We start from the raw sequence: 16739 nt of genomic DNA on the forward strand, positions 1-16739 counted from the left end.
CCTGGGATGATGCCAGAATTCAGTAAAGCTCCCAGGACTTAGCTGGCTTAGAATCATGATCCTGAAGCCGAGAGGGTAAAGAACTATCACCACCCTGAGGCAGGGCCAAAACCATGAAAATGTACCTTAAAGTTATGAAAAGAGGGGCAAGAAACCCATTTCCTTTGCATAATCCATTCCCCTATATTTGGGTGCTCTTTCTTTCTCATCTGCCCACCCTCTTTACCCCAAAGTCATTTCTTAGAGGTATTTGTTTTAAGCACATAACACACTCATCAATCTTTCTTATACATTAAGGCTCTGTCCAATGTACATTATTCCTTTGAACTTACCTGTATGCTGCTTAGTAACTAAGTATGTTTTGTGTATGTAAATAGCAAACCTGTAATTAGACTGCAAAAGTCTGGAGGGCAAAGACAAAATTTTCTACTTTATTATATCCAATAGAGGGCCAATTATATGCCCAGTTCCCAGTATATGCTCCAATAAGGGCTGATTCATGAACTTCTTTCCCTCAGTTTTCAGAGACAATATACTGGAAACCTAATACTACCATTGTTTTCTGTAGCCACAGCCCTAAGTCTGCTACTAAGTGTTCAACGTGACCATCCAAATCCCAGAATGTTGAGCATTCTGACCTGGACAATAGCAGCCTCTCTGGAGAGACCCATTGCAAATGAGTAAGGAAAGGTCAAGAAGATCAGAGAGAACACTCACGTGACTGAACAGGTAAGGTCAGCTTGTTGGGCAGTGAGCAGAACATGAGGCAGTACAGTAGAGTGTTCATATATCAGAATGTCTGAGTATGAATTGGAGGACTTGGGGGAAAGGGAGCTCCATGATCCATCTTTCAGGTCCTCACCTGGGTGCTGGAATGCAGATATGCTGCTCTGGTAGAAGGCAGCAAGAGCAAGGTACAGCTTGATAAGTAAATTTCTTAGTGCCTCTTGATGAGTAGAGCTGCAGTGCTCTTGGTAAGGAAGATGAATTCTCTGTTCCAAGTCAGTCACAATGATCCCATGGACACCCATTTGATCCTCCTAAGAACAAAACTAATGAATTCTACTTTGGAAATCAAACAAAGTAGAGATGATTTTGAGGATATAGAGGTTAGGGGGATACAGGATATGGGAACAATTAGGTGGTCTCAGTGTGTGTATTCCAATTCAGGTTCTATTCTCAAGATGCTATGGTTGATTCTTCCACCACAAGTCCATTCTTCCCTCCTTTCATTCTCTTACCCTTAGACTTGGGTTCTTTTGCCCCTCAGTCTAGCCAAGATCCACGACTCCCTTTCCTTTCTCTCTTACTTACCTCCTAATCATACTCTGACCTTCGTGGCTCAAACTTTCTCCTCCAAACCCTCTTGTGTTGCACCCACCCATTCTAGCCAAGTCTCCAAAGCACAGCTATGGGTTGGGGTTTAGGTAGAAGCAGTCTTGCCAGCTTTTCGGCTAACATGCTGTGTCAGCCTGCCTACTAGGTTCAGGGATTTCAGAAGAATAAGCATGTCCACTCTGTATCCTTAAGGATTTTTTCCTGATGGAGGGCAAAACAAAGATGAAGACCCAGAGCTCTGTGAGGGCAAGCGTACAGAGATATTTTCATAGAAGATCCAAATTTCATAATTTAGATTTTTCTTCACCACTTGAGAATCAAGATTAATGAGTTCTCATGTCTGTTTTTTGTTTATTCTTAATACTGAAATAATGAAAATGCTCTAATAATGATTGAAGTGATGAATACACAACTATATGATTATGCCAGACACGATTGACTGTATACCTTGGATGGACTGTAAGCTTTACTAATAGGTATCATTAAAATTGATTTGTTTAAAAACAAAGCAAAGCAAAAGATCAATGAGGACTTTAATGACTGTATTTAAATGTAATTCACAGAGGCCAGCTACATAACAGACCTGCATATCATTAGGGAGCAGTTTCAGCTGCTCAGACAGTCTGTTGGAAGTCTCAGCCCTGAACAACAGCAGCTGGTATTGAGGAATATTCTATTGCTTATTGACCTCAACCAGAAGCTCTCAGGAAGTCTGCAGAAAAAGATATCCCAAGCCCTGGCTAATCTCAGGTCCTGGAAGGGCTGCCCTGGCTCTGTGGCCCTGCCATGGGTACACTACATGATGGTCCACCATGTTTTTGCCCTGCTTTCTTTCCACAGCCCCTGCTTGTCTCCTTCTCTTTTTCTCTCAACAGGACTCCTGTATGTAAAAATAATTTACAAATGTCAAAGTTCTATACAAACATGAGCAGGTGTTATTACAATATGATACACAGATGTCAACTCAGTTTACCATTGCTTAGAAAAAACATGAAAAAACTAGTGAAGAGATTTTTGTGCCCCCCCCCATTGAATATTAATTAAAGCTATACTCAAGTATGACTTCCAAAAAGTGTAAGGGAAACAATCATAGAAGGGAGATACTATACTCCTGTCTTCCCAAAGCTGGAGTCTACAGCCAATGTAAGAAGGCAGAGAAGTAAACAGACAACTATAATGCAGTGTGTTAAGTGTAATATTGGGGGACATGGAGGGTACAGAGGAGGGACACCTCACCCAGGGATAAAGGACTGGAGAAGGCTTCCTAAAGGGATGAAATTTAAACTGAGGCCTGAGATATGAATAGGAAAGAGCCAGAAGAAAAGCTGACAGAAATATTTCTTGACAGAACCATAGGTGCAGAGGCCTTGGGGCAAGAAAAAGCTAGATGCACTAGAATGGTTTTTGACCTTGGCTGTACCTTATAGTCTAGTCCTAGGGGAACTTTAAGTAATACTGATACTGGGCCCCACCCCAGACCAATATAAATGAGAGAGCCACTGGGCAAGATTAATCACAGAAGTTCAATCACTGGAGCAAGGAGAGTGGGAGGAGAAAGTGGCCAGTTATTAAGGGATTTCTAAGCCAAGCCAAGGAGGTTTGATTTCATCCTATGGACAATGGGAACTTCTGCAGCTTGATGAGTTTTGTGGAAACTCATCTCACTTGCATTGAAGTACAAGACTGGAGACAGGAAGACCAAGTAAAGGGTAAAGAACGAACAAAGGGGCTTTAAAGGTATAGAATTTCACACTGACCCCTCGTCTCCCACTAAGCCAATTACTGAAAATAGGTAGTGAAGGAAGAATGTGACAATATTCTAAGATAAATAAGGGTGAATGTCAATAAAGGAAGTACAAAAGACCAGTTATGCTACAGAGGAAAAATTTAATAATTAAATAGTAATGGAAAAGATTACCTTCTCTGTACCTCCCCAGTGCCATTTCTATAAAGAAAGTGTGAGAAGAAAAACATCTACTTCCCACTGGCTGCAAGATGATGAGGACCTGACATTGGTGGGCATTGGTGAAATTTTCCTCAAGGACATCATATGTTACCTGCCTTCTAGAATTACTGCTGACAGTCTGAGAGACCATGCTTTCCACTCAAACTAGAACTTGCTGTGAATTCAGAAAGAAGGCAGGGGCATTATAAGAAAAATGAATAACAAAGGAACCTTATCATATTCTCTCTTAAACACCTAACTGCCTTGTATTAGCCAATCTCTTATACTGAAAATGATAAAAAGGAAAGGGAAAGACAGAGCAATCCATAATTCCTTTTCCTTTTAGTACATCCTTATTCATCAGGTAGCCAAAGGTAGAGAGTATTAGTAGAATGTGTGAATATCAAGGAGTGAAATATAAACAATTGATATGAGTTTATGTAATGTTTCCACTGTTCTGATAAGAACAAAATATGCATTGGCAAGCTATGGAATATGAATTGTGCAAGTGTGGTGATTCCATATATGAGTTAAAATTCTATTAATATTATATTTATGTTTAAAGTTGGCTTTGCACAATATGAAGATACATGGCAAAATTCCTGTTAGTAATTTAAAATAATTTTCTTTACTTAAAATAACATTAAACAGAAAATTAAAATTACCATAGAGGTCATAGAGGAAAAGAAAAAACTTTATATTTTTGTAACTTTGGCATATTTTTCCCACTTTTTGAACAAGGGATCTCCAAAATTACATAGCTGGCCCTGCTTACAGAAGCAACATCAATGAACAACTTCAGAAATTTGAAGAAGGAAAAGGAACTGCTTCAATAGGAAGCAGAGTTGTAGAAGTCCAATTGATTATAGGGAATTCCAATGGGAAGGGAAGGTTTAACTCTATAACTTCCCATCATTCCCCAACCTGACAAGGATATGGGAAGTAGTCGCAAGGCATATGAGTGACAGGTCAGAGAGTCATGAGTTCCCAGTGTGAAACCCTCTATTGTCTCTGATCATGGGAGAGAAATAGGGTGGGTCCTGCTACCTGTCAGTGCCTCCATTTCTCCTGTTAGATGGAGATAATCACATCAGGCTTTTCCTCTCTCCTAGCTCTCCAAAATTCCTTCCTGGCCCAACCCCAACAAAGCAAAGCACTGAAAACAGATGAGCATTGGAAGAATGTGACAATATTCCAAAAGTAGAACAGAAAAGTAAAAATGGATAATCACTTAAAACTATGTATTAATTAACAGCTTATTTTTAAAAATAAAAGTTCACAGTACCTTAAAATCTATAATATATCTATCTAAAATTCTCAGAATTAAAAAAATAGTGGAAGCAGATGTGGCTCAAGTGACTGGGCTTCCGCCTACCACATGCAAGGTCCCGGGTTCAGTTCTGGGTGCCTCCTGGAGAAGATGAGCTGGCGCGGCAGGCAGGCACAGCAAGCTGATGTAACAATATGACACAACAAAAGAGACACAAAGAGGAAAGACAATGAGAGATACAACAAACCAGAGAGCTGAGATGGCTCAGGTGATTGAGCGCCTCTCTCCCACATGGGAGATCCCCGGTTTGGTTCTTGGTGCCTCCTAAAGAGAAGACAAGCAGACACAGAGAGCACACAACAAATAGACACAGAGAGCAGACAGTGACTGCAAACAATGAGGGGGTGTGGGGATAAATAAACAAAAATTTAAAAATCTCTGAGAAATAGCAAAAATAAACTCACTGTATGACTAGAAATTTAGAATAACTTCTAAGTATTTAACCTTTAGTTTGCCTCTGTCCTGTACCAAACCACCCCAGAACTTAACAGGATAAACGTCGGTTTCTTATTTTGTCACATGATACTGTGTATAGGACATTGGAGGGCTTACCTGTGCTCACTCATGTGGCTGTAGTCATCGGACAGCTACACTAGAGCTGAAAGGTCCAAATGACCTCACTCACACTACAAGTCTGGCAGTGGGTGGTGCTTGTCAGCTGGGGGACCTTGATTGTCCTCCAGGTGGCCTCTTACCCCCAGTAGGCCTGATTGGGCTTCCTCAGAACAAGGTAGTCTCGAGGTTTCAAGAAGGCAGAAGCTATAAGTCTTCTTGAGAGCCAAGGCCCCAGACCTTGCACAATGTCATTTCCACCACATTGTGCCAGTCAAAGCAAGTCACAAAGTCGGTGCGATTAATGGAATGGAGAAATAAACCCTCCCTCTTGATGGGAGGAATGGCAAAATCACATTGCTAAGAGAAGCAGACACAGAGAGGCCATTGGGGGGCCCTTGTTAAAACAATCTGTCTCAGTGAGGCAAAATAAGAAACTTCAGTCATACATCACTGTTTAAAAATTCAGGGACATGGACTATTTTAATAAGTTTTTCCTTAAAAAAATATTTTCCATTATAAAACATAACATTAAAGACAACTTTGAGACCTAAAAGGAATTGCAAAAGTTAGCATACTATCACTCCAAACAATTTCATTGAACATTTTATTTTCTTCAGTTTTTTTCAGTGTATGTTTTCATACTTGAATTCACGCTGTTATGTATAATTTTTATACTGTAATTTTTCTTTAACATTATAAGAATCCTCTTTGTTATTGTAAGTGTTCCTTTAATGATTGCCTGGAGTGGACTTAAATGGCTCACCTTTTCTTTTTTGTTACTTTTAAAATTTCCAAACATACCACAACATACAGAGAATAGTATCAGGATCTCATGTACCCATTATTCAGTTATCAATCCTGTTCCATCTATTCTCATATCCATTCATGATTTTTCATGGAGTCTTTTTAAAGCAACTGCCACATTCCATGTCGTTTCATTTTTAAATACTTCAAAATACATCAATAGCAAATAAGGACATTTTTAAAAACACAACCATCATGCCATTATCACACAAACCTAACAAAATTAACAATAATTCCTTAATTTCAGCTAATACCCAGTCCATATTTTCTGTTTTCTCATAGATACATTTTTAATAGATTTGATTAAATTGGGATTCTAATGATTCACAAATAATTGGTTATGTGCCTGAAATCTTTCTTAATCCACAGCCCCATCTTGCTTCATTCTAGGCCATTGGTTTGTTGAAGGAAGCAGAACATTTAGAATCTTCTACATTCCAGATTTGGCCTATTCTTCCTCACAGAGTGATTTAAATTGGTACTTTGTTACTAGTAAATTGACAATCAGGTTTAGGGATATATTGGGAACTTAGATTCAAGTTCAATTATTTAAGCAAGCGTATTTCATAGGTTTTTCTGTGTAGTTCCCACTGCATCATATTTTGAGACATGAGAGACTCTCCCTATTTTAGTCATGTTAAGATTGCTCATAGGGCTCACATAGTGTCAGTTTGATCCCGCCATTTCAAATTTCCTCATCAACATTTCACTCTCCTTGAGTGCCCAGATTCATCATTTCTAGGTATGGTATTTGAATTGTTGTATTCCTCCTGCATTTATTAGCTGGATTCTTCAGCAAAGCCAACTTTTACCTCATCAGCTATTTGGTTACTATGAAAAACAGTTTATTAAAGGATGCTAAATAAATGCTTGATTCTTTTCCTTCATCTGTTTTCAGAGAAATGGGTTAGTGTTGCCAGAGCAACCTCCACTGGTGACTAAAGTGAGTATTTTTCTTTCTTGCAAGTCAATTTGAACTCATGATTTTTAAATATTTGATGTGTTTTAATTCACTGTCATCACTGTTCTTTTTGATACTCAAAGTTTCCATCTTGAGAGAGAGGGCGCCCCTTTCAGCCAATTGCTATCCTTTGGTATGTCCGCATTCATTTAGTACTTCAATGCTTTCTGGCACACCAATGTGGTCCAGGCTCACCTTGTTCTTTCCCTGTTCCATGCTTGAAATCAGCCATTTCTCCATGGAACCCTTGTTCTCTGTAGTGTAGCATCATATTTAATAACCAAGAACTGGGCAATAGGTGTGTTCATTGCTACTTGTCATTGTCTCTATGCCTTTTCTGCGGATAGAACTAGGAAAAAAAAGTTGTGAGTTCATAAGTTCAAATTTAAGAATCAGTTTTTATTGACTTCATATTCATTTATTTTTCTTACATCAAAAATCCTGATTCCTTCCATCAATGCACTTATTTTATCTAATATACCTATAATAATTTCAAAATTCCAGTATCAATATTACTACCAACAGCAAATCTGCTCAGTACAGTTGAAGATTTCTCTGTGGTTTCCTTCATGTTTAAAATACATCTTGTATAAGATGTATAGTAAAGATGCTATTTTAAAGATACTTCTATCTATGTATTTATGTTACCATCTTGGTATACATCAAATTTATTTGTTTCAGTTTTACTTTTTCAAGTTTTAAAAAATTTCCATTTTGATTTAATTTAAAAATCTTTAAAAAATTATGTGATAAATTTACATGGTTCCTAAGTCAAAACTATATAACAAGGTGCATTAAGCCAAGTGTTACTTCCTTTTCTGGTCCCTTATCCTGTTTTTTCACACTGCCTATTGGTAATCATTTCATTAATTTTTGGTTTGTCCTTCCACTCTTCCTTCAGGAAAATATAAGCAAATAGATGCACACACACATTATTATTTCTCTGCTTTTCTACACATAAAAAAATAGCAAGCTATTAACAGTTCCTTTCCCTGGTGAGTTCCAAAATATCCTGGCAATCAGTATATAGAGAGCTTCTTCATGCTTTGTTACAACTGTTGGTAGTCCAGCTGTAACCTTTGTTTCTTCAGTCCATTCCCAGTTGTTTTTCAACCAGTGCCCTGTTGATAGATATCTGGGTAGTTTCTAGTCTTTTGGCATTTTGTTATTACAAATATGCATTTAGCCACATGCTTCAAATCATTTATTTTTTTCTATGGTTAACTTTTCTAGTCAAAACCTTCATAGCCATCCTAATCATCTCAACAGAAATAATATTAGCAGTCTGGAGGAAAATCATGTTCTATTTTTGAAAATTATCTCATCATTTTGGGTTACTTTCCTTAGGCCCTTAAACTCTTATCAGAGCACTCCAAGTTGCTGAGAAATTTTTTTATTATTGCATGTTTGGGGGTCTTGCAAAGGGCCTACACAGTACTTCAGACAAAGTCACAGTGCTCCTGCAACACCTTCCAAGTACACTCAGTTTCTGGCTTACATCTCACCAGCCACGATTACTTCCACCAGAGCACAGCAATCTGCACAAGGCCTCTGGCTTCCTGGGCGCCTGAGTACATCAACAAGCAGACAAGACAGGAGGGGCCCTTGCCACGGGTTCTGGGCCCTTTCTGCCTATACAATCTGAAGAATGTTGTGGCCTTTGACCACCAGAAGTTGGTGCCAGAGGCCTTGACCTGGCTCAGAGAGAAGGGCTTAGGAGTGGAGGTGTTGGATGTAGGATGACCAAATACCTGAAAGTAACTTGTTTCTCTCCCTGTTGCTATGATACAAAGAAAAGAATTGTATGTAAATCAGAAGGTAATGAAATGCAACCCTCTTTTCCTGCCAAATTCCACTTTTGGTGGTCAAGAATATCCTGTTGAAGCAATGAAGTATGAAAAATAACTTCAATAGGTTGGCCCAACCTATGCAGAAGCAGCGCCTTGCCGTGCTCACTTCCATTTGCTTAATTAACATAGTAAAATTCCCACCCAGCGGTAGAGTTACCTGCCCCTTTCTTGACCATGCAATATATGTGCAAGTGTGATTTCCTGCACATACGAATCATATAATTATATAACCAGTTATGTGTGTTCATCCATATGCATAAAAACTAATGCATAATCAAAGCAAATGCTACGTAGTAACTTGGATATTTAAACAGGAGTGAAACTGCAACACAGGGAGTCAGGTCTGGGTCACTTTAGACTGGCCTTGGCTCCTTACCTGTACAGATGTAATAAATGTTTGTTTGCCTAACTCTTGTGTTGAAGTTTTCTTCATGCCATCTCTGGTAATCCATAAAGGCCCTGCCTTGAGGCCTAACAGAGGGAGCCCTGGAGCAAGTCCAACCTCTGAAAGCTCCTAGGGAGGAAAGGGCGGCTGAGCCCTCAAGTTTTAGGCCCTTCAGATGCTGCTGCTGCTCAGGCTCTAAGGAGCGTGGAAGGAGGACTTGGCCTTGGGAGACAAATTGAGGGGTCAGTAAGGAACACAGTGCTATCGATTTAAAGTAATAAGAGTCTTCTGAGACAGCCAGTATGACTTGGCCATGCTCGACCAGTGAATGGTACTCCCGACCCCACATCTCCAATTTCAAACTGCTGGAAGCATGACAAGGAGATATTGTTATATTACATGAAGGGAACTGGACTGCCACTTAGTTCAGGGTGCACCTGATACACAATAATGTGCACTTACTGGACTCCTTGAAGAGGTAGTGCAAGGCATTGCCCAATATCATGATCCAAACTCCTAGCCAGCCCCAAACTCAAAGCCATTCCCAAATGGATTTTTTTCTAGCCTCAAAACCTAATAAAGTTCCACTATTTAAGTCAACCCATTTCATAGTATATGCTTGAGTAGCCTAGGAAACTAAAAGACTAGTTTTCTAAAACTAGCTGGAAAGTGTTCCATCTGTTTCTATTTCTGGAACAGATTATTCAGCATAGGAAGTATCTGTGATCTTTTCAGACTACCTTCTTTCATTAGCAATATGTGTTTAAGTTTCCTATATGTCATTATGTGGCATGAGAGGTCATTCCTTTTTATCACTGAATAATATTCCATTGTATGGGTGTACCAGTTTCTCTTTTCACCTATTGGAAGACATGTTGAATACTTCTAATTTTCAGCAATTATGCATAAAGCTGCTATAAATATTGGTGTACAAGTTTTGTGTGGACATAAATTTTCAACTCATTTGGGTAAAACCTAGCAGCACTATTGCTGGATTTTATGTTAAGACTTGTTTAGTTTTATAACAAACTGCCAAACTGTCTTCCATATTGGCTGTACCATATTGCATACTTACCAGCAATGAATGGGTGTTTCTACTGCTCTGCATTCTTGGCAGCATTTGGTATTGTTAGTGTTTTAGATTTTAGCCATTCCAATAGATGTGCAGAAGCACCTCGTTGCTGTTTTAACTTGAATTCCCTCATGATGTGGTGTGGAGCTTCTTATCAAGTGCTTATTTTCCATCTGTCTATCTTTAATGAGGTGTGTGTGTAGCTCTTTTGCCCATTTCTCAATTGGGTTGTTTTCTTATTGCTCAGTTTTAAGAATTCTTTGTATATTATGAATACAATTCTTTGTGTAACTTTGTGCAAATTACTTAATCTTCTGAAGCCCTGTTGTATCACAGATAAAATCGTATGTGTGTCCCTGATTCAGTAGATACTGTATGCATACCAGGTACTGTTCTGGAACCTACAGATATAGCTGAAATCAAGAGACAAAAATTTCTGCTTTCTTGGAGCTGATATTCTAAGAGAAAAAAAAATAAACAAAATAAATAAAATAGTATGTTAGATGTAAAACGTTTAGGGAAAAAAATACAGAGAAGTGTGTGGTGAGTACAGGGCATTGTGATTTTTAGATGGGGACCAGGAAAGGCCTTACGGAGCCTCAAAGGATTACTCAAGTATTAAACCAGAGGATAAGGATGCATATAACCAGCTAGCCAATTGCCTGGCACATAGCAAGACCAAATAAATTCAAGGTAATATCATTCTTATTGTCAAGAGAGTGCCTTCAATGACAGATCATGAGAACTGGCCACTTTTTCCCTTTTGCTTAGTGGCTTAAGGAGAGCACACACGATTTTGGTGACTTTTGCTATTGTCCTGTCATTGACTCCCATTCTGGGACCTGAATTCTCAAACCTCTGTTTTCTTAAGGTCAAGTTTAAGCACCACTTCCTAAGAGACATTTTCCAATTTTCACTATTCTCACTTACAAACTCACGTCCTTAGAGACATTTCTGGTCCTCCTTCATACAGGCTCTAGATTCTAGTCCTAGTTCTATCAAGTCACTGTTTTTGTTTGGTAAGCCACATCTCTCCTTTTGTTGTTGTTGTGGTTGTCTTGTGTTCTAATACTCAACAAATTTATTTTTCACTTCCTCTCCATTTCTTATTCCACATATCATTTTAATAATTTTATTCAATGACCCTGGTGGAAGACAAGGAATTTGTATGTTCTTTTCCTTCTGTACTTTTGTTTCCTCTGTTTCTGACAGGATGGTGTTTTTGTTTCTTCGTGTTCACTACTACTTTTGAGGATGAGGAGCTGGAAATAGGATCGGGGGTTTTTGTTCTCCACATGTCCAATTACATATTTATTTTTGTTTTGTGGTGTACATGCTACATTTCCTTTAGCATCTCCCGTCGACCGGGAGCAGCCCTGGCACCCAGCAAATGCCGCATAAGCCAGGCGCCGCTCGCTCCCGTGGTTCTCATTCATTACAGTAAAACGAAAAGGACATCCTAGACCAAAACGGTTCCTTTCAGGCTCTTTAAAACCCATTTCCCCACTCCTCCTCACAGCTCACTCAACAATAAAGGCAGCGGATACCCGCAGTCCGAAATCTCCGAAGTCAAAGACTCAGTGTGGACCAGTCAGTCAACGCGGCAGAATAAATGGAAGAAACCAGCATACCCAACACACTCTCGAAACTCCTGACCTTTCCCAGAACGCCCGTCCTCCCCGCATTTCCGGTCCTTCTCCATAACTTCTTCCGGAACACTCGCTCCTGTTTGACCCGTTACCTCCTCTACCCTTTAGAGTCCATTGGCTGTTTTTTCGAGGAAGCGAAGATTTTCTGATGTTGATTGGTTGCCGTCCTTGTTGATGGGTTAGTTAGAAACAAGGCGTGCCTGGTATCCCTGGTAACGCTCTGCCGATAGTCCTGATTGGCCAATGTCCTTATCCCATTTTCCGTCCTAACTGCGAGTGGTTGAGTCCCTCGCGGGGCGCGTCAGTGGTAGGTGTCCGGGATCCCAGAGCTGACGTGGCTTAAATTGGGTAAGGGGGGGAGGGGGAGGCTTGGAGCTCCCGGCAGCAGCCGCTTCCAGGTGAGTAGGGACGCTCTCCAACTCTTCCTTCCCAGAGTCCTTTAACGGTCACCCCCGCCACAGGGGCCGCGGGGCTGCCCAAACAGCCACAGTCGGGTTCTTTCCTCTCCCCACCCCGCCCCTTTCCTCAGGCCGGGATCCAGCCTTTGACCCGCCTCCCTTCATCTACTTGGCCTCTTCCTAGTCTCCCCGTGCAATCTCAGAGTCATTGTGCCCCCTGGCAGGCACTATAGTCAAAACGTTTCTCCACGGGGAGCGAGCGTGAAAAGCGCCCAGGTAGTCAGGTCTGCAGGGCCATGTTCTCTAAGCGGCCGGCTTGGGCCTATCTCCTTACGCTGCAGCTGACGTCGGAGAGAACATACCTGGCCGCCGTTCTAAACAAACTTAGAGTCCGGACTGAGAGGCGGGACCTAAACAAATCAAGAGATCTTTAGGGCGGAGGTCATCGAAACTTAGCGAAATCAACGCAAACGGGGGTTTGTCGAATGATCCTACTAGTGCTGATGGGTTGCTGGAGAGATGAAGAGAGAGGGACAATCCTTGCGATCCCATCAACTCTAAAATCCCTGGAATCAGAGGTGGGCATGCTGTTATAAGGAAGCAAACCCCGAAGCGAGATGTGGAGGAAGTTTATTCTGCCTAAAGGGAGTGGTGTGTAGGAGTGTGAAGGGAGGGTGAGCCCTTTGACGAATGAGTACTGTTTGTCTGATTTACGTGTTGCAGTTGGTTTATAGTTGAAATGGGGAAAGGATCATTTAAGAGTGAGACAGATATTTTAAATCACTGGACAAGGAAATAGTTTTGGGAAATAGTGGGATGCCTTCTGAGCACTTAGAGCTCTTTCAGTTCTACACAAGATGGCATGGAGAACTTAAAGACATGCTAGAGGCTTTTCCTGAAGAATGAAGTAATAAGAATTGGATGGTCAGATGACTATAAAGTGTCAAATCTGCTGAAAAAAATAGCAGGAATAGATATAGGAAAAATTTGAAGAAAACTAAAAAATTGCAGACCTTGTACACTAATTCGCAGATTTTATCCCTTGACACTGGATTGCCCATTTAATACTTTCCTTTTCACTGCCTTAAATCCTTAAATGTGTTTGACTACATTGGTAGCATCAATCATTTTAAAGTGTGTACCCTGTCAGTAAAACATTTTTGAGCATGCATCCTCCTAAACACCTGTATATTTCATTATAATGTGTGACTACTACTGTAAATAGATTATGTGTATTATTAGGTACACAAACTATGAATTTAAAAGGAGATTAAAAAAATCTCTTGCCCACTCCTTGGGATACTCCCAACACAATTTCAAGAACACATTAAAACAAAACAAAACAAAACAAAAAGACCACCTTAAGGTGTTATGTTGTTTTTCAATAAGGTTGTTTGCATCTCTGAGGAACTCCTTAATGGGGGGACCTCCATTCTTATAGAATGCAGCCTCTGCTACAGGTAATTTTTGGAGATAATTCTTTTTACTTTCTGTTTGGCTTTGTGTCAGATTTCCTCTTTCTTCCATTTTTTTGGAAGACTGTAGACTTCCTTAGTTTTAATTGTGAGAAATCTCTCTACTTTTCCTCCTCCTCTCACCATGGGATTAATGAGTTGTAATGGAGAATGTGGTCACTACATGCTTGGACTGCAGTTTGGTTGGGATTATTTTGGGAGAGTGGGGAATTGCAGGGAGAAGAGGTTAGGGCACGTGAATCAGAGAAGATATGTCCCTCATGTCTCAAATCAGAACTTGTGATTTCTAATAGAACCAAATACAAAAAAGCACATTCCTATTGAATAGTTTAGAGTTATGAGTAATTTACCTTAATTTCCTGTGTTCAAGGAAGCATATTGGAATATAGTTGAATAAGAGTTAGTTAATTGAAAGGATATTCATTTTACTCTTGTTTATAAAAATAAATCATTCATAAACTATTCTAGGTTAATTATTATTAGGAATAAGTTTCTTGAGACACACATTACCACTGATCATAACATACCAGTCTATTGTAAAATGGTTAGGAACCACTATGTAAAAGGAGATTGGGCTCCTTATTACTCTATTTTTAATCAAGTGATTTAAAAATAAGTAATACCTTCTTTTTATAAAAGGAAATTCAAAACATAAGGATATAATATAAAAAGAAAAATCCTTCTCCCCTACCTATTGGCCCTCTTCTCCATTCCCTACTTCCCATTCCTCATTTCCCGTAGTAAGCACTATAAACAATTCTTGATCATATTGAAGTACATACATATGTTACACATATCACCCTCCTTTTTCTCTCCTGTAAGTGAAGTCATAGTATACATGCTATTCTACACTTTGCTTCCCCCCCCCACTTAATAGTATATCTTAGGCATTTAGTCCATATCCATGAGTATAAAAGAACCTAATTCAGATTACACAGCATTCCCTCCTCCAAATATTTAAGTGGATCTAACCTGTCCTTTTTTTTTTTTTAAAGATTTATTTATTTTAATTTTTATTTTATGTTCTCTGTGTCTATTTGCTGCTAATCTTTTTTCCCACTTCTTTTGTTGTCAGTGGCACGGGAATCTGTGTTTCTTTTTGTTGCATCATCTTGTGTCACCTCTCTGTGTGTGTGGCACCATTCCTGGGCAGGCTGAACTTGCTTTTGTGCTGGGCGGCTCTCCCTACTGGGCGCACTTGCGCGTGGGGCTCCCCTGCGTGGCAGGGCACTCCTTGCGTGTATCAGCACTGCACATGGGCCAGCTGCACACGGGTCAAGGAGGCCCGGGGTTTGAACTGCAGACCTCCCATATGATAGATGGACGCCCTAACTACTGGGCCAAGTCCACTTCCCTCCTGTCCTCTATTGATGGGCATCTTTTTAGTCATAAATACTGCTATAGTAAATATTTGTGTACATATATCCTTATGCCCATGTGTCAACCTATATAAAATAAAAACAATATAGAATTCTTCTGGGCCATACTCTTTTGAATCATTTCATTTCAGCCAGTGTACTCTTTAAATTATAGAATAACTATAGAATTATTAGCACAGTGCCTCCATCCCTATTTTCAGCCCTGATGAAAAGTGTTGGGTGATGTGGTTACTCAGAATAAAATTATCTTTTGTGTATCTCCATCAGCCAAGAAGCTTCATTGAGTTGTATGAATGGGCAAATTACTTAGCTCCCTATGCCTCAGTTTACTCACCTTAAAATTGTAGTATTGATAGTGCTTCCCCCTTGGGGTTGTTTTAATAATAAAATTAGTTAATGAGGATAAATAAGTTGCTATATGTGAAGCGGTTAAACCAGTGCTTTGCACATAGTGCTGTGTTTATACATTATAGCTACCACTTACCTTCTACATTTGTTTAATAAAGTAGTTTTTGTATCATGAAAATGGTTTTTCATATTTAAGTGTAAAATTATATCATAATATTGAATAAACTTTTCCCAGCTATACAATATCATCTTGTCAGCTTCTCAACCTGATTGAGGATCACTCTGGGAATTAAAGAAAACTACTGAGGCTCAACTAAATATGCATTAAATAAATGGAATGGAAGTCTAACTATTTTCTATGTTATTGTTTCTGGGGAAAATATGATTTAATTTCCGAACCAAAGAGTGCATATACATATACACACAGGCATGCACTCAAAGCTGTCATATTAAATTATTGTTCTTTTTTATTTTCCCATGATATTGTACTAAGCTCTCTGTGGTTAGGAATCATGCCTTATATTTCTTTGTGTATTTTTCTGGTTCCTAGCATAATACTCGACATCAAGTAGGTATATTAAAAATAATAATTATTAATAGCAATGGGGCTTTGAGAAATAAGGCAGAATTAATTCTAAGTTCCGCCTCAGCATACAAGTGTTGAGGTTCCTGTAGCAGGGTTTGTGGAAGGTGTGACCAGCACTAACTTTGAGGGATTGTTTTATTTACTTAAGTGTTTTACTGAAGCCTGGCCTTGGTGTGAAGCTCTTTAAACTGTAGCAAGAGCCTTGTCTGCCACAGCCATACATACTTCTTATATGAATTTATTATTGTGAATATGAATATTTTTCCCTCTACTAATATTTAAAAAATAAACATTTGCCTATTTCTGGAAGAGACCCATTTTTCTTCCTTTAATCTAAGCATGACTATTTAGTTACTGTCTTGCCCTCAAGTCCCCTACCTTTCAGCCATCCATAGAAGTTCTTATGCCTGAGAATACCCTTCCGTTTTACATTTCCAGATTATTCGTTTAATGTCAACAGCTCTAGAAATCACTTGAATCATGGTATCGTAATACTTGAGCTTTAGAATAGACTTTGTCACTCTTCTTCATTTTAAGATGAGGAAACTGAGGCCCAAAAGATAAGGTGACTTAGCCAAGGTAATGCAGCCTCTTACTGTTAAGACCAGGACTGGAAGCCCAGTTCCCTATCTCCTACTTTGGTCTTACTTCCACTATGCCATCC

General features: G+C 39.4%; 1 protein-coding gene across 13 annotated transcripts in view; it reads left to right on the forward strand.

Annotated features, from left to right (window-relative positions):
• Positions 1-12123: 12123 nt before the first annotated feature.
• The window catches only part of GOLGB1 (golgin B1), a 124644-nt gene continuing 120028 nt past the window's right edge, over positions 12124-16739 (forward strand). For 3 of the 13 annotated variants that reach the window (XM_058295735.2, XM_058295740.2, XM_058295742.2), the window contains exon 1: positions 12135-12287. The gene's annotated coding sequence lies outside the window, so the exon portion shown is untranslated. The other 10 variants (XM_058295747.2, XM_058295749.2, XM_058295748.2 and 7 more) reach the window with 6 other exon arrangements.

This window comes from Dasypus novemcinctus, chromosome 4, assembly GCF_030445035.2.
Source record: "Dasypus novemcinctus isolate mDasNov1 chromosome 4, mDasNov1.1.hap2, whole genome shotgun sequence".
Lineage (NCBI taxonomy): Eukaryota > Metazoa > Chordata > Mammalia > Cingulata > Dasypodidae > Dasypus > Dasypus novemcinctus.